Source organism: Schistocerca americana, chromosome X (genome assembly GCF_021461395.2).
Source record: "Schistocerca americana isolate TAMUIC-IGC-003095 chromosome X, iqSchAmer2.1, whole genome shotgun sequence".
Taxonomy (NCBI): Eukaryota; Metazoa; Arthropoda; class Insecta; order Orthoptera; family Acrididae; genus Schistocerca; species Schistocerca americana.
Window position 1 is genome coordinate 911,418,102 of NC_060130.1, and position 20,275 is coordinate 911,438,376.

Sequence of the window (20,275 nt, forward strand, 5' to 3'; positions counted from 1 at the left end):
GTGTCAAGTACTGAAATTATGGTGAGCCACACTGATCAACTCAGGGAAGGGACACAGCTGTGTTTTTAACTGCACATGCTCTGATATGATGTCATCTCTTCAGGTATTAGGAGTGCTATGTTCCTCACAGCGCCAGGTCACGACTTTTTTCTGAAACTGCATAGAGCCCGAAGGGCTTGTGAGCAGCTGTGTGTCATAACCATGCTGTGGCTGAGTGGAAATTATAATAAACAAATAATGAATCATTAAATAATAATAATAATAATATGAATATGTGTTAACACACAGACTGGCAATTCATGGACCCAGGTCTGATTCCTGCAGTTACCAACATTTTTTTCTATTTATTTATTGCTCACAATATTAAACTATGAATCATAAAATTTAAATGTATTTAAGCAGTTCAATTTTTATATATTCAATGCAGTTGTCGTTACTACCCTTGTGAGACAAAAGGCTATAGGCTAGATGGGAATGAAAAACGTGGTGTACAAGGAAATGTAATATAAAAGTATTTTCTGTAGACGATTTGCTAAACAGGTCTTTTCCAGTTGATCTTTGGGGGAGAAAGTGAAATTTAAAGTGTCAGATAAATCTACTTCAAATGTAAATCACTACAGAGGGATGTGGGGTGAGGCTCACTGATCTGAATTACATAATCCTGAAAATCTGAAATACTTGCAAAGTATTTTAATCATCTTCTGAATTGTACAGAACCAATCCATAAGCTCGAATACTCAAACACTCGTGCAAATCTAAAAGATGTACCCCAACTGTCAAAGAAACTGAAGAATTTATTAAAATCTTATAAAGCTAGTGCAGAAAACTCTATTACAGCGGAAGCTATGAACTGAAATTAATCTCTGAGAGAAAAAAAAAAAAAAAAAACACCCAGGGGAGTGGAAGGTGTTCTTGATACATCCACTACATAAGAAAGGCAGCAAATAAGATATTAACAACTACAGAGGAATTTCTTTGCAACCAGTTGAACATTACATAGCTCCAAAGATTATACTAAACAGAGTAGAAACAACGCTTGATAATAATTTAGGTGAATGTCAAGGTGGTTTTAGGAATGGTAGGCCATGTCTGGATAAATATTTAATCTGAAGTCAATCATTTGCCACAGATTATTGAATTCAAAAGATGTTGGTTTAGTTCAAAAAGGCCATTTGTTCCTCTGACAGAAACTATAGATAAAATAAAACTATGTGAGTACAAGCAGGTTGATGCCCCTTTCACATACTTAGAATACTTCACATGAGTGAGACATAAGAAAAGGTAAAACACTATCTAAAGATCTATTTATCAAATATGAGGGATTTTAACGCAGTATTACAGGTAATGGTGCGATAACGCAGTGGTTCCCTCCATGTTTGGCTGCCATGGTGTGCAGAAGTCTGCTGCAGCTGTGTGCAGCAGAGTTCTTGTTTACTGTGGATTGCCTTTGTGCTGCAGGCAGTGTCAAGTAAACTGTGAGTCCCACCTCTTCCTCAAGGAGAGAAACCTTGAAATTTAGTTTTGAATGGAACACCGAAAGACATACCCTTCTTATTATTCAGAAATGGGTGATTAATGATGTAAAGTTGATTGATGTGGAAGTGTTAGGTATTCAGTGACATTTGTAAATGAATAGTCAGGACCACCAATGGTAGCATAAAAATTAAGCATAAATATGGGTCTGTTAGCACAGTATCAATGATATTTGCAGGTCTTGGCTTGCAATCAGTAGGAGTCTGTAATTTACTATTCGAATTGCCCCTCGACAGGATCAGAGAAATGCTTAATTTATATGGGATAGCTTACAGCATCAGAGAAGAAGTGTGGTCAGAAAACTTTTGATATGACACACTCAATGGCAACAGAACAGCTAAAGTAGAATTACAAACAAACATACCCTTGTATGTGACTATATGCAGTCATAGGGTGTATGTTGTGTATGAAAACCAGCCACACACATGCTCCTCATGCAGCTCCACTGAACACCTAAGGGAAGTTGTGACCATAGACACCCCATACAACTGCATATTGAGAAAATTCCTAATGAAGCAGTGGCATATGCAATTGTCCTGTCAGGGCAGAATGACCAACTTTGGGTAAATCAGGGCCTGGCACTGGGAGAACTGCAAATAAGAAAATTACAGAATCATCTATGAACAGCAGGAGAACTGAATGGAGAGCACTAAATGTGATAACATAAGAAACTAAACCAACAAGGATGGTAGCAGTGTCATTGATGACACACATGAGGAACACCAGAATATACTTATGGAAGGGGAAGAAAATGCAGAGATGGCAGCAAGCATTAGTGAAACTACTGCCACAAAATAAGAGACTGGAATGGTGAGCAGCATAGCAAACAATAAAAGTAAATTAACAGATAAAACTTCTATCATTGTCACTGCCCTTGTACGGCAAGAGGAACATCAGAGTGTGCCTCTGGAAGTGCAAGTGGTGGTGACTGTAAAAACACTGAATACAGGTACTCCGACTACACATGTGACGCCGATGAGGTCAACACCAGCATCAATATACGTTTGTCTATAGACTCTGAGCATCGTCTTTGGATGCTAAGCTAAGATTATCTTTGCTTTGTTCCACCATGTTAGTTCTTTGTAAGCCTTTGATGTATTTAGGTGAATAAATAAACTACTGAAAAATGGGAGTGTTGTTAGATGTAACCGACCTGAACTTCCTGCTCACTGGTGACCCCGAGTTCTATCGTTTTCCGTTTTCGCTGTTTTACTGTGTCCGCGACCTCCGCGTCGGTTATTTTTGCGTGTATTACAGCGACACAGCATTTGAACAATGACTTCGGCCCAACACCTAACGCTGGATTTTGTGATCGACATGCATCGCGTTGCGGGCGATGTACACCTGCCAGGACTGCAACACGATGCCTCTCACTTGACGATTACGCCAATTTCACCGGACGTTTTCAAGAATGCAACAATAAGTGAGGTTAGGAGTGTGCATGACTCCGGCTATCAAATGCCTTTGTTCCCACCACATGTGCCCTCCCTCATCGACTGTGCAGTTAAGTCTTATGGATCTCCGTGCAGTACGGGACCAATGCCGATTTCTGCGAATGCTTCGTTGGACAACCTACCACCGCCAGGACGACGATTGGCCATGCCGCAATCCGTGCAGTACCACGCGGATACCTGTCATGTGGCCAGAACTGCTTTGTTCACAGGTCAACCTACTCGGCATCGGACCACGCCCGCGCCTGCCTTGGTTCAGCATCAGCACTTGCCTTCCTACTTCGATACCTCAGCCTACAACAGGAACAATGGCTTGTTATCTGTGCCTGACCTCCACCTCTGTCCCACTGCTACGCCTCAGCGTTTTGTGTCATGACATTCACCTTATCCGCACAACGTTTTGAGTGGAGTGACCATGAAGAGTGAACTTTCACACATTCTGTCCCACGTATGACATAATTTCCCACACTGTGCTTCTCGACAGCCCGCACCTCCACAGCCTTCCTGCAACAGAGGTGGCCCCAGCTCTGATCATAAATCGAGCTTTCCGCAGACTAACACGCGTTCTCAAACTTTGAACTTTTTCTCATCTGTCACCCACGCACCGGCTCCAGTCGAGCTTCCGCTACCGTGCTTGGCATATCTCGGTGCCTCATCCACGTTGGTCTGCCGCGACACATCAATCTGAACACACCCGCAACGTGTTGAGCTTCTGCAACCGCAATTGACACATTATGGTGTCTCACCCGCATCGGCCTTCCATGTCACAACGGATCGCGCTCAACCACAACGAGTCACCTTCACGCTGCCTCCCAAAGAGCCGTCGTTGCCACATCCCCTGGAGGCACACTCTCCTGGAATACTACAGCAACAACAGCCCCGTTTCAGAAAGTGCCCCGACGAACTCAACTCAACCTGTTCTACCGAACATTCTACAACGCTTACCGATGCTGCTGCCATTTAATCCCGACAGAGCTACAACCTGGTTCAAAATTGCAGATGAAGTGTTTGACCATTACAATCTCAACAAGTCAACCAGGTTTCTGTGCCTCATCACCCACCTGCATGACCAGGACGACTTGATTACTGACCTGTTCAATGCCCCGGACTCATCTACCCAGTACACTCTAGCCACAGAGACACTTCTACGTTGGCTTGCATGCTCAACTGAGGCAGCAATACGGCAAGTGCTCCATGTCGAGCAACTAGGCAACGACAAACCTTCCCAGCTCTGGAGATGGCTACGTGCCCTGGTCGGTGCCAGTCTATTCTCTGACAAAGCTCTCCTCGCCATCTGGTCAGATAAACTATCTCCTCACATCCGCTTTGCTCTGGCTCAAAGGCCTACAAACCTGTCGAGCAAAGAATGACGATTGCTGACAAGCTACACGATGCATCACTGCTCCACTTCGCCAGCCACTGCCTACCTGATAAGTCTCAGGTTCAGGCTCATCGCCCTGCGGCCGGGGCCCTACTGTGCCGACCATTCCGCTCGCCCCGGGAAGCAGTAAACAAGCAACTGGGATGTCACCGGCTCTTCCCGCAGTCACGCCCCCTCCTGCAACCGAAACTGCTGCGGCCACTGAACCTTGGCCACCACCACTGGCAACGAACTTTCTGCAGGAAATGCAATCACACTACCCATAGTGTTACTTCCACACACGGTTTGGTGAGGTGGCACGGAACTGCAGACCACCCTGCTACTTCCCAAACACCAATCGCAGGTAGGTTCGGGTGCTGTCTCCTGCGCACAACTTGACAAGCACCCCCCAGTGCTCCATTCTGTCCGGGTATGACCGGATAATTGTGGACGACTTTCCATTAAAGACATTTCGTCGGGATACCTTTTCCTAGTGGACACAGGCACTGATGTTTCACTTGTGCCCATGTCCTTAACGTTGTCGAACATCCGCCCTCATCATACTTCACCACAAGCCGTAAATTCAATTAAACTACAATGCTTGGGTTCAACTTCACATGTCGTCTCACTCTCCACAAACTGCTCGGGTGGACTTTTTTAGTGTTCAAAATTGACGAACCTATACTTCTTGCGGCACCACAAACTTTCACTGGACTTAGTGCAAAACATCGTGTTTTACCATCCATCCAAGACTCACTTCCCCTGTGCTCCGTCGAGCAAACCCCCTCCCCCGTGACACATTTCATTACATGCTTGTCTCTGTCGCCAACGTTACAAGAAACCACGCATAAGTGCCTTGTCGAGCTCGAACACGTCGTTCGCCTACATAAGGAAAACTTCGAGCCCTCCCTCCTGCTCCACAAAACACAGCTCCAGCTCTCTGATGCAGCAAAGGAATTACAGACACTACATCAAGGACAAAGCAAAGTCAGTAAGTGCGCCGAATCTGCTTGCAATCCCAGCAATCGAGCCTCCGTGTGTTTACCTCCCGCTACCCCTCACAACTGTGCTATCAAGACTGCCATAACATGTACTGACAGCTCCGCAGGGCCACACCCTCCTAACACGGCAGCGTTTGACACTTGGCCGGACACAAGTGCGCATGCGCGACGACCGTCACGTGTTCCCGAACTGACGGCTCCTCCCCGCCCCCTCGTGGACAGCACGTCAAGCTATGCAACTTCAGCTCCTGCGCACCCACTAATGGCTCCCGAGCACTACTGAGCTCCCCCGACCACAGTGCCACTGCTTCGGGCCGGCGGCCATCTTGTCATGTTGACTCCTGGGACACTTCGCCGCCTCAGCTCCCGTCAGAGCCGCCGAGTGGCTCCGAACACCACGACTTCGCCTCGCCTGCCCCGCCCGCACACACATTGTAAACAAACCGCCTCCTGTGCCGCCGGCAACATTTGTGTAGCCACCAATGGCACGGTTCACAAGCTTTGCCTCAAGCCAGGCCCCCTGATCTCCAGTAAACCACGTCGACTTTGTCCCGAGCGCCTCTCCGACTTTAAAAAACAGATTTCTGAACAGCTCCGGCATCATTAAACCCTCTGCCAGTAGCTGGTCTACGCCCATACATATGACACCCAAGAAAGACAGGTCCTGGCACATGTGCGGAGACTACCGTCGACTAAACGTACGAACAATTATGGACACCTACCTCATACCCAACATTGCCGACTTTACCAGTTCCCTTGCAGGTGCGACCACGTTCTCTGTCATTGATTGCAAAAGGGCCTACCACCAGATCCCTATGGCTCCTGAAGACATCGAGAAGACAGCAATCACCAACCCAATCAGGTTATTTCAGTTTCTATTCATGCCCTTCAGTCTGAAAAACGCAACCCAGGCCTGGTAACGCTTCATCAACGAAGTGCTATTCAAACTAAAATTGTGCTTTGCATATCTTGATGACATTCTTGTGTTCAGCTCCTCCGTCGAGGACAACATTCGACATGTGCAAACTGTTATGAACACTCTCGCGGCAGCAGGCATTGAGACCAACCAAGCGAATTGCAGCTACATCAACCCACTGTCACTTTTCTTGGTTTCCGGGTCTCTGCCGACGGCATTTCACCGCCCCCTGAGAAAGTACAAACAATACTAAACCTACCCAGACCTTCGTCATTCAAAGAGCTCCAGCGCTTTCTGGGGACGGTTAATTATTATCGCCGACATCTACCTTGGGCTGTGGAGATTCAGGCTCCACTGACAGACGCCTTGGCGGGCACCAAAACTTCTGGATCTCGGCTTGTTCCATGGACCCCTGCTATGACTGACTCTTTCACTGCCCGCAAAAATCTTCTTGCCGAGGCTTGCACCATCGTGCATCCTCATCCCAATGCGCAGCTTTTCATCACCACAGACGCGAGCGATACTGCCATTGGCACTGTCCTTAGCCAGACAATTGACAGCCAAACTTTGCCTCTTGCAGTTCTTCTCGTGCAAGCTCACCAGTGCACAATGGAAATATTCTGCGTTTGACAGGGAGTTGCTCGCAGTCTACGAAGCAATCAAGCATTTTAAGACTGATGTTGAAGGACACCCTTTCTATGCTTTAACGGACCACAAACCCCTGGCTGCGGCCATTACAAACCTGCCTGCTGACCCGTCTCCTCGCTGCTTCAGATACATGGACTTCATATCTCAGTTCACCACCAATGTCAGACACATAAAGGGTGCTGACAATATAGTTTCTGATTTCCTTTCATGGGTCGACGCCGTTCATTTGCTGTTAGACCTCTCTGAACTGCCTAACCTCCAACCCGCTGACGAAGAGAGACAACACCTGATTTCAGACTCTACCTCTTCAATACACTTCGTCCACACCACCTTCTCTGGCATTTCTGGTGAGATTTGGTGTGACGACAGTACTGGCACGTTATTCCCCCTCATCCCAACCATGCTCCGTCGAGCTGTTTTCAACGCATTGCATAATTTAGCCCACCCCGGTGTTTGTGCATCTGCCCGCCTCATGGCGGAGCGCTTTGTGTGGAGAAATGTCAACAAGCATGGCAGTAATGGGCACGCTCCTGCGTCGCGTGCCAACACTGCAAAGTACACAAGCACACTTCACCCCCCCTTGGCGCCTTTTCGATCCCTCCTGGGCGTTTCCAGCATATTCATATTGACATTGTCGGCCCTCTCCCCCCTCTAACGGCTTTCGTTATGTTCTCTCATCTATCAACCGAACAACTCGCTGGGTCGAGGCTGTTCCCCTCCCCAATATTACGGCAGAAACTGTTGCTCGAGCTTTCGTCGAGTCATGGGTATCGAGTTTCGGATGTCAATCTATCATCACGACTGACCAGGGGTCACAATTTGAGTCAGCCCTGTTCAACGAGATTTGTAACATTTGCAGCATCCGGCGCATCCATACCACAGCATATCACCTGCAAATTAACGGGCTAGTTGAGTGCTGGCACTGCACTTTCAAGGCGGCTCTTTGATGCCACGACTCTCCTTGGATGGAGGCCCTTCCCCTTGTGCTACTTGGCATTCGTGCAGTCTATAAGGAAGACCTCAAAGCCACAATAGCCGAGTTCGTATATGGCCAGAACATTGTTCTCCCTGGCGGACTCGTGAGCCCTTCTGCTTCTCTCCCTCAGTCTGACTTACCTTCCTTCATGGACCATGTCAGACGCCATTTTATCAACCTCCACATCCCTCTGCCCACCAGCCATTCCCACCCTAAGGGTCACGTCCCGAAATCTCTGGATAATTGAGAGTATGTCATCCTCTGAGATGACACTGTCCATGCTCCTCTCCAACCTCCATATACCAGCCTGTGCTGAGTTCTCCGGCGCTCAGCCAACACCTATGACATCCAGGTGAAAGATTCAGCTGTCACAGTCTCTCTCAACAGACTTAAGCCTGCTCATGTCGAGCCCGCTTCTACCCCCCCTTCAGGCCATGACCACGCTACTCACTGTTGTGGCTCACAACACTCTGACCACTCCCTCCACATCGGACTTACTCACTCAGTTGAGTGACTTCCAGCTCCAATCGTCGAGCTCTTCTCCGACCTCGCTCTCTACTCTGGTCTCATGCACTCCGTCGAGTGATTACATGCTCTCCGTGTCGAGCTTACCTACGATCACACCCTCGCCGCCGGGCCCTTCTGCGGTCCCTTCGACCTCTCCCCCGTCACCTGCCTCGCCCTGTCGAGGTTTTTTTCACGCCCCCCCTCGCCCCCCTCCCCCTCCATCTTGAACGTGCCCTCGCTCAAGGTGTTTGTGCCTGTCCCCCCGGACATAATCCGCAACATCTCTATAAAACTAAACGATGACACACTGTTTGTCATGTGTTTCCCTTCATCCAGTGCTCATGACACAACCTCTACCATTCCCTGCCACCTGGGGAAGTGTGTGCCCCTCTCACCCGTCGTCGACCTGGACAGGCTTCGTGGTGTCCCCATGCCCACTGGAGACATCGTTGTCTTTGCTCCGTTCCACCCGCAAATCACCGGCCTACCTGTCGCCTCACGACCAGCACGCCCAGTGCGACACCCAGCGTGCTTCAACGACTTCCAGGTTCAGTGACCGAACCTTCCTTCACAACATCTACCCACACAGCTCCCCGACGATGCTGTCGAGCTGACCGTGGCCCAGCTCCCGTGGACCACCCCTGCCGACACCTTAGTCATATTTCTATTGATTCAATTGAAATACGGGTCCATGAGGATCTTGTGAACAGGGACGAAGGCTATCAACTGAGTGCGGCCTGGAATCCAGCATTAGCTGCAATACGCCAGGAACGCAACAAGAACCGTCCAGCTCACGAGACGCGATCAGAATGCTCTGACGGAGACACGAACGGCGCACTCGCTTCCCCTTCCACCCCGCCCGCCGGCTCCGCTGGACCCAGCCTCCCGCGGCCAGGTGGTGGGGGGCACACCACAGGTATAAAGGGACCGGCATCCGCAAAGTCTCAGCACTTCGCCAGAAGATGATGAGTATGTCACTCGTCGAAACGTCGCAGTTTGAAGACACCGCCACCCGGCTGGAAGCCCGAGAACTCTTCGCCAGCTGTATACACCGGGAAAGCATACATTCACATTTACGACACCTCTACGGGGAGGAGATGCTCTGTAGCTTCAAGCTGCTGCAGAAAGAACGCAACAGGAAAGCCAAATTGCTCAGCTCATTGGCTTTCCTCCAACATTGCCGAGACAAGAACATCTTGCCACGATTTACGGAATTAAGACATCCTGTGAAAACGAAGAAAACCGAACGTATTTTACGGCGAGCAGGGATGGCCATTGTCATGGAACGCATTCACTACACACGGCAAGAACTGGACAAGAATGCACGCATCCTGATCGCATGTCACCTGAAAATGGCAGAAGCATTACCGGCTCACACTTGGGAGTGGGTTGACTGCAGCTCTCACGCCGACAGTGAGGTGCAGAAACGACATGTTGCCGCAAAACAGATCAACAAATTCGGCAGACTCTCTGGAGCTCAGTCGACCCAGAAGGTGACAAATAGCACCAGAGCTATTGTAAATTTGACAGATAAGGTGCTAGATGCAGCCACAACTTCTGTTCTCACGAAAGGGTTGAACTTTGCACCTGTACCAAGGACCATACCGAAACGGGACATCATCAGCAGCGTAGAGGAAGCAATCCAGGGCCTACCCAAGGAGGAAGCTGAGCAGATCCGAAGGGAGACCTGCAGGATCATCGACAAGTCACGACTCCCTAAAGCTAACATTACTGCGCCGGAGCGAGAGGCTATCCGCGCACTGAGGGATGATGCTGACATCATGGTTCTCCCAGCAGACAAGGGAAATGCGACAGTGCTGATTCGCACAGTCGACTACCAACAGAAAATCTGCTCTCTGCTGTAAGACCCAGCCTACAGGAAACTCAACAAGGACCCTACATCAATGATGACCAGGAAAACCGTGGCGCTACTGAAGGACTCAGATCTACCACAGGCAGTGCAGAAACGGCTGTATCCCAGAACGCCAACGACACCGCGCCTGTATGGATTGCCCAAGATTCACAAAGATGGGGTGCCTCTACAGCTGATTCTGGACACTATCAACTCACACAGTTATGGACTGGCCAAATACCTGGCGACACTATTGAAACCACTGGTGGAACACTGCAGTCATCACGTGAAAAACTCCACGGATTTCGTTAGAATACTGAAGGACATCCGAATACAGAGTGATGACCTACTCGTGAGCTTCAACGTCACCTCCCTGTTCACGAAAGTACCGCTACAAGACGCCTTGGTGCTCCTTAATCAGCACTTCGAGCCTGAAACAGTGAAGCTCTTTGAATATGCACTTACGACCACCTACTTCAAGTGCAATGGAGAGCATTATGAACAAGTGGATGGAGTGGCCATGGGATCTCCCCTTGCTCCAGGGATCGCGAATCTTTATATGGAACACTTTGAGGAGGTGGCACTACAAACTGCTCACTGTAAACCCAGGCACTTCTTCCGCTATGTGGACGACACTTTCGTGATTTGGCAGCATGGCAGGCAGGCACTGGAGGAGTTTATGGACCACCTAAACGGCATACATGAGAATATCACCTTCACGATGGAAGTAGAGAAGAATGGCTGTATTCCATTCCCGGACATACTGATCAGGAAGAAAGCGGATGGCACGCTGGGCCATTCAGTATGTAGAAAAAAGACGCACACAGACCTGTACCTCCATGCAACCAGCTGCCACCATCCGGCGCAACGCCAGTCAGTACTGACCACCTTGGTACATAGGGCGCACGTCATTTGTGACAAAGAAAGCCTCTCAGATGAATTACACCACCTAAGAGAGGTATTTCGGAAAAACGGGTACAGTGAAACACAGATTGACAGGGCCTTCAAGAGGAGACAGGCTGACAAATTTCAGGAAGAGGAAGAGGAAGAGGAAGAGGAAGTTAACAAGAGACTCGCCTTTCTTCCATATTTGGGGCCCACATCAGCCAAAATCGGGAGGCTATTAAGAAAATCAAACATAAATACCGTCTTCCGACCACCGCCGAAGACGAAAGAGCTGCTGGGCTCAGCTAAAGACCCACTCAAACTAAACACACCTGGTATATACAACATTGCCTGCGAATGTGGTGTGCAGTACATTGGTCAAACGCAGCGCTGCATCTCTAAAAGGTGCGAGGAACACATCAGGCATGTTCAACTTGGACAGATAGAGAAATCTGCTATAGCTGAACATAGCATCAAAGAAAACCACACCTTTGATTTCGAAAACACCAGGGTGCTGTGCCGAGCTGGGAGCTATTGGGATAGTGTCATTAAAGAATCAATAGAAATACGGGTCCATGAGAATCTTGTGAACAGGGACGAAGGCTATCAACTGAGCGCGGCCTGGAATCCAGCATTAGCTGCAATACGCCAGGAATGCAACAAGAACCATCCAGCTCACGAGACGCGATCAGAATGCTCTGATGGAGACACGAACAGCGCACCCGCTTCCCCCTCCACCCCACCCGCTGGCTCCGCTGGACCCAGCCTCCCGCGGCCAGGTGGTGGGAGGCACACCGCAGGTATAAAGAGACTGGCATCTGCAAAGTCTCGGCACTTCGCCAGAAGATGATGAGTATGTCACTCATCGAAACGTCGCAGTTTGAAGACACCGCCACCCAGCTGGAAGCCCGAGAACTCTTCGCCACCTATATGAAAGATTTTGCAATGGTTTTGTATTACACACTGAAAGTAGTGGAAAGTGAGTAAATACGTGCATTACAGGTGGACTTTTCTATTAAGCACTACAGCTTCAGTAGTGACTAAGTGACAGGTAATGAAATGTTTTGAGAATATCACATTGCATCTGAGGAGCCCTTTTATGACTGACTGGATGCACAATTTGTTTTGATGTTTCTGATTGCTAAATCTTTTTTTATTTGTGTAATTATGTACAAGCTCTTGATGCAACATTTTTTTAATGCATCTACAAATAATGGCATGAACATTTGAAGTATTAAGACATGCTATCAACCTCTATTCTTAAAATATATTTGTTAGTTTAGTGGCCAAACAGATATGTAGTGTGGGTGTTCAAATGTTTGATCATAGACCTTGTGGTAGACCCTTAGTGGTCCTGTTTTCACGATACACATATGACTCTATGGTTATCTTACACCTGTAACTTTTTATGAACTAATAGCTGTGTTTATATCCTAGAATGTAAATAAATCTTTTAATACTGAAAAAGAAGGGAAGTGGTTAAAAGCAATGACAGGTGATATGTTGGCATAGATATGATTCCCTCTGCCTTCACTATTTTCCCCATTTAATTTTATTCCTCACGATGTTAAATGATTAACTGTAAAATTTTAATATATTTAAACAGTTCAATTTATATATGTTAAATTAATATATTCAATTTAGTTACAATTTCTACCCACATAAAGGCTATAGGCCACCACATTGTAGCACATTTTTAAAAGTTTGCACAAGATGCCACTGCTGAATACAGTAAAGACAATTTCAAATGGATGTAAGATGCAGTAGCTGTGCTGGTATTGAAAAGTTTTAACAAGATAGACTAGTATGGAGAGTTCCATCAAACCAGTCTTTAAAGTGAAGACCACAATAACAGCATCACTCTATAATCATGTATAGTTTTGTAATTTAGGTGCTGAATTTTTGTAATTTCCCCTTGCTTCCAATAAATAATTATTTCAATATTCAAACTTAAATGAATGTTCTGCAAGTTGGCAAATACATTTCTCAATCGTTCTGTGTGTACTTCAGTGGTAGGTAATATTTCCTGAATAGACCAAACGGGTAGCGAGTTTCAGACCTCTTAACAGAAAATCACGGAATGTGGCAGGTGCATACCTTAAGCCAGGATTGTCCGAGCCAGAAAGTAAATAAAAGCTGTTTTTGGCTGGTTCCGAGGAACTATCAGAATCTGATGATGGCTAGAGTGCATATCAAGGCTAGTGAAATCTTACAGTTCTGTAATCTGTGCAATGTTTTGTCAATACATAGCAGTAGTTATAGGTCTTTTTGCAATTGATTGATTTATTAGGTATAACTACAATTGTACTTGACCAGGGGTTGACTGATGGCTGAATAGTTCTTGCAACAAGTTGTTGCTGGGTTGTTTCTCCCTCAACACACTTTAACTGATAAGGAATTCAGTACAGTTTCTGGGAAACTGGCCCTATATTTCTGGTAGGGATTTCCTGGTACACAACATAAATAGCTGGCAAGCATTACATCTCTTCAAATAACAATGAATACTCTTCTAAAACTGGTTATAACAAACTTTTCTCAGACTCAGTCAAATGGAACAAACAATTCTGCAATTTCTGCATAAGGACTGGTGTGATGGTGTACACTTCTCAAGCTGGTAATAATTTTCTTCTTTTCTTAACTCACTTTTTGGGAAAGGATTCTTCAATCTGTTACTTCTTGCATACTGGGCAGAATGGTTCCTCTCTGTAATGCTATGTCTCATATGTCACACAGGAATTATTATTTTCTCTCCCAAGGTTTCTGCTCTACACAGGCCTTTTTTCACACGCACCTGTACTCTGTCGAGAATTTCATTATAGGTGGGCAGATCAACCTAAAAGATAGCCCCTTTATGCTCTTTCATTATGACTCTCAGCCAGAGAACTTGCTAGAGTGGTGGTTGACTTTGAAACCAGTATAAACATTGTATTGGAATTTTGGGGAATGGGCACCTTCCCCAGATTTTCTCATGTCCATGAAGTGGTATCACCACAACTACTATGAATTACTTCACCAAATTTTGCAGTGAGTGACCAGACATCAGTCATGTCTTCAAGCTGGTGCAGGAAATCATTTCCCAGTATGATGCCAAACTCAGGCCTTCTCTACCTTATACATAGCTTCTGTCTCTAACTTGTAAGTGATGCCATTAATTGTCAACTTAACTGTTGGTGCACCTGCAGGATTTATTATTTCAGTACCCAAACTGCTAATACAACAATGGGATGGTTTTAATGGCCACTTGTCACCAGGAGAAAGAAACACTAAACATATCTGGATACCTGTATACACTAAAATTCAGGCCAGTTTTCCTTGTATTTCTCCCTTCACAATCACATTTGCCACCTCATTCAAACCTCAGTAATTTGTAGGGTTGACTGCCCTTACTGGGGGTGGGGTTGGGTGGCTGCGCCTGCTCCCCTGCCATTTCCCTCACTAAATTGTACATTTCCTCAGCCATGGGGATTACCACCATGACCACAACTTGACCTATTATGATTACGTGGATTTCATGTCCCTAGATGCCCAAAAACCTGACATTTAGGACAACAAAGCACCCAAGCATTTATTGTTCATGTTACTGGCTTGCTTGCATCATCCACAAACTGATTATTTGGTAAACACATGGAGCGTTTCACTATTATGCTCCATGATGGCAACAAAGCATCCAGCTCCTTCATGTAATAATGCTTCTCAAAGTGAGGTGGGAGAGGCTACTTTAACCTCTCTTCCAATCTGCAGGTTGGTACTGTGAATAAAAACAACAGTTGCCAATGCTTCTGCTTCTTTTAGAAGCACATCATTGTGGGTTGTGTCCCAACCAAGGATATATTTTTTGCATGTGAGAGTTCTTTTGTGGTCTGAAAATTGTTCAGAATCATTCCCCAACCTTTGTCTAAGGGTGGACAGTTTGTCACAGCAGTAACTAACATCCCACTTATTGGAATACTGCTCTGCTAACTCTTGTGCCATGCATTAAACTCTTCCAGCATTTCTCAAAGTGTCAAACAAATACACAGGCACTTATGTCCCAGGTCAACTTCAATCATGCCACATTTAATAGAAAATCATCAGGCCATGCACAAATGTGACCCATTTCATGGACATTTTACAAAAATGTATCCACACTTTATGTGGGTTTTCTAGAGAAGGAAGAGAGAAAATTAACTGGAGAAAAACTACTTGCAACAATAGATGGGCCCATTACCAAGCTGGTTTTGACTCCACTAACTTCACCAAAGGTAGCTTGAACACTGAAATCTACCTTCAGTGTTGCTGCTTGTCTTCGCACATTAGCATTCCAATCTTCTGATTCCATATTTTTGACCATTAGGTTGTTGAGTTTTCATTGCTAGGACCCAACAAGGTCTTCATCGTCTGCTCTGACACACTGTCTGCCTGAGGCAGTGTCTTTGGAGGCACAGCTACAACAAAAGGGGACCCAACAGTTAACAATAATGGATGAAAGCAAAACAGGAAATAAAACAAACCTTACAGGGTGAGGATTCCCTGCCCCATCTGGCTGCCAGGTGGCACAAACATTTGCCAGCTGATCAACGACACAATGAAAAAGCATTGGTTAGTGACACTCACATAGCAGCATTGTGTGAAGCCAGTGGTAGAGGCACACTGTGATGGCAGGGACAGCATGACCCTTATGCAGGTAGAGGAATATACAGTAGTGATGCTGAGCACAGAATGGCATGAGACAGCAGAATGGCAGCAGTGGGTGATGAGCCGGAGTGGGATGGCCATGTGACAGCACAGTGGCTTGCAGCCAGCAGGAACTCAGTGCAGCTGGAGGCAGCAGCAAATGGCATAAGTGTGCTCATGCACAACATGTGTGTGGCACTGGGCATCTAACATCAGCAGGTAGCATATAGAATAGGTTCCCAGTTACGTGAGTGGCTTGAGATTCTTAAGTAGTAAATGCCAGTATGCTGTCCTCGACAGCAAGAGTTCATCAGAGGCAAGGGTATCATTAGGAGTTCACCAGGGAATAATGATAGGACCACTATTATTTTTCATACACATAAATGATCTGGCAGATGAGATGGGCAGCAATCTGTGGCTGTTTGCTGATGATGCTGTGGTGTGTAGGAAGGTGTCAAAGTTGAGTGGCTGTAGGAGGATACAAGATGACTTAGAAAAAATTTCTAGTTGGCATGATGAATGGCACCTGGCTCTAAATGTAGAATAATATCAGCTAATGCAAATGAGTAGGAAAAACAAACCCATAATGTTTTGATACAGCATTAGTAGTGTCCTGCTTGGCACAGTCAAGTCATTTAACTATCTAGTTATAATATTGCAAAGTGGTATGAAAAGGAATGAGTAGGTGTGTATTACGATAGAGAAGGCAAATGGTTGACTTTGAGTTATTGGGAGTATTTTAGGAAAGCGCAATTCGCCTGTTAAGGAGACCACATATAGGATGCTAGCGCGACCTATTCTTGAATACCGCTGGAGTGTTGGAATCCACACTAGGTCAGATTAAAGGAAGATATTGAAGCAATTCAGAGCTGAGCTGCTAGATTTATTACCAGTAGGTTTGAACAAGCTACAAGTATTATGAAGAGCCTTTTGGAACTCAAATGGGAATGTCTGGAGGAAAGATGATGTTCTTTTTGAGGGACACTACTGAGAAAATTTAGAGAATTGGCATTTGAAGCTGAGTGCAAAGCAATTCTACGCTGCCAACATTCATTTTGCCTAAGGTCTCCAAATGTAAGATATGAGGAAATCGCTAGTAGTGGTGAAAGGTACCCTCTGCCACATACCGTACATTGGCTTGTGGAGTATGTATGTAGAGGCAGATGTAAGATGTATCAGTTGTTGTGAGCAAAGTCAGCACACCGCACCATGCCACATGAACACAAGCCTTAGGCAGCTAGAGGCCGCTCAGAAAATTATCTTGTCCATGTGACCATGCTTACACAGGATAACAGTGGCAACCAGTCGCTAAAAGACCACTGTACCAGATCGGGTGGTGAGAACATATCCCATGCATATGACACCAGATTTGTTGTATGAGATGGTGGGAGTGGGTACTGAGAGGACATCTGGATTAGGTGGTCAAGTAAATGAGAAGTCAGCCAATTTCCAAAAAAGAACCCCCTCTACCCTCAGAACAGTTATTCAAGAAAACAGGTAGCAATTTGAGGCTCCTAAGGAAACAACCACTACTTGGAGAGGTGGCCACTTAGACCAAACTCCTGAGGATGGCTTGGGAGAATTGGAGAGGAACATGTTAACTGTTCAGGTGCTGCCATGCAAGAGAACATATTGTAACAAAAATGCACAATAAATACTTATAAGGAAAAAATAATATGCTAATGTACCTTTCACAGATACTGAGTTAAATGGTCCTTATGGATGTGGAGTAAGTAAAAAAAATCTTAAACATATTTTCATTTAAAAGGTAATAAATAACTTGTCACAAAACATGTAAATGTTCAATGCACTGAGGTGCATATGATAATTCTCAGGCTATTGCAGCCATGCATCATAAAATAGAAAACGCATTTTACAGTACTTATTTATGATGATCACATTACTGTAGTGAATTTGTACAGAAGTCAGATTGTACTAATACTCCCATTATCTGACATTGTTGGTGGCGCACACACACATCAGTTTGTTCTACCAAGAAATTTATCAATGGAGCAGAAGGAGTTTGCCACCAACAAATCCCTTAGGCTCCTCTTAAGCTGATCTTTATTAGTAGATATACTCTTTATGGCTCCTGGAAAGTTATTGAAAATGTGTGCTCCTGAATAATGGATGCCTTTGTGGCCAAAAGTAAGTGACTTTAAATCTTTTTATAGATTACTTTTATTTCTAGTTTGATTCCATGACTGGAGGAAGTGCAGTATACCAACTTTTTTATTTTTATATCACATATGTCTGGCAACATTCGTATTGCAAATACAGATTTGTTAGATGCTTCAACAGTCCTGTAGTATGCTCCTCTCAGTAGAATTTATTATCAAGCTGTAAACCAAGATCTTAATGCTGTCAACTTCATATAGCTCTTTGTTGTCATATTTTAGGCATATACTGGTGTGAAACGTCTTATAGTTGCATGCAGTGTATTTTTTCACAGTTTAATGAAAAAGAGTTGGCTATGAACCATTAATTAATGTTGATGAAAATTTCATTAACCAATCTTTCTAAGGCTATACTTGATTTGTTAGGTCTTACAATGTTTTCATCATCTGCAAACAAAACAAACTTGGCATCTGTGATGTTACAAATGAAAATTCATTGATATACAAAAGAAAATGTAGGGGCCCTAAGATGAAACCTTGTTCCAAGTTGGATAATGCGTGATAGTGTAATACATGTCTCTTTAGTATTGACATCCTTTTTGTGCCAGGGACATAGGATTTGAACCATTTTGCAGCATTTCTGGTTACACCACACAATATTCTAATTTACTTAAGAGAATATTGTGATTTACACAGTCAAATGCCTTTTAAAGATCACAAAATATATCAGTAACCTGTAATTTATTGTCTAATGAATTAAGTATATTCTCAATGTATGTGTCGATAGATTTGTAAATATCAGAACCGTTTAGAAATTTGAACTGTGATTTTGGCAATTATTATTTGTTGTCAGAAGGTTAAGAAATGATTGTATATTATCTTCTCTAAAATTTTTGATAATGCTGGCATACCAGTAAGTGAAACCGGATGAAAATTTGATGGTATTTCCTTATCTCCTTTCTTAAACAAAGCCATAACTTCAGCATCTTTCAACCATACAGGAAAAGTTCCACTGATAAATGGTTGGTTGCACCGATAACTTAATATATTACTAACCTCAGAAGCACAATCTTTAATTAACTTTATTAAAATTCATCATGACCAATAGAGTTTTTTGAAATAACACCATGTGTATTGCAACCTTCGATTAATTTTATTAGTATGCATATTGTGTTAGAATTGACAAATCACCTATGTTACTACTTTTGATTGTATGAGTCATGTTATGTGATCATAAAGATTTGTTTTGATTTGATTGACTGCCTCGTTATCCAATAACTGATTCAAAATGAATCACCGAGCGAGGTGGCGCAGTGGTTACACACTGGACTCGCATTCGGAAGGACGACGGTTCAATCCCGCGTCCGGCCATCCTGATTTCGGTTTTCCGTGATTTCCCTAAAATCGCTCCAGGCAAATGCCGGGATGGTTCCTCTGAAAGGGCACGGCCGACTTCCTTCCCCATCCTTCCCTAATCCGATGAGACCGATGACCACGCTGTCTGGTCTCCTTCCCCAAACCAACCAACCAACCAAAATGAATCTATTCACAAATGACACACTACTGAAATTATTAATTGAAACTCTTTGTCGACAGAAATTGATGACGGGACTCCTTTACTCTTAAATTATTTACGCTCAGCCAGAACATTCCTACTATATTTGTGACATTCCATTCATTCCAAACCATATGATGACATTTTCTTAGTTGCTCTATTCATTCATTACAGTTGTGAAACAAGCATAAACTCTCATAACCTGAGCCTTAAACAGTTTGTTTACTGCTGAATTATTGTACGTAATACATTCTCCAGTATAGAAGCACAAAGGGTTCCATTTCGTTCATTACAATACATCTTTGTTTGTAATGCTATCTGTTGAGATTGTAGGCAACTGTACAATGTGATGAAAAATTTCTGATACTTCTGACATCTACTAGACAACAAAGTTGTGTCATGTACCTCAAAACATCATTTGTTGACTTAAAAGAAAATTACAGAGAGTTTCAGACTCAATCAGTATTACTGCTAAATGATTAAGAGAAAATCTCATATAAAGATGTGAAACAAATGCTAACAAAGAGATAGAGGGGCTGGCCAGTACTTACCTCAGCTCAGTACAGCCGGTAGATAACACAAAACAGAACAGAAAATTTACATTCCTACTCACTCCACCTGAGCCACGTATATCCCTACCTTCTACCTATTACCCAAAATCCACAAAGAGAACCATCCTGGCCGTCCAATTGTGGCAGGCTTCAAGGCCCCAACAGAATGTATCTCAGCTCTGGTAGACCAACACCTCCAACCTATCACCTGCAGACTCCCATCCTACATCAAAGACACAAACCACTTCCTAGAATGCCTCAAATCCATTT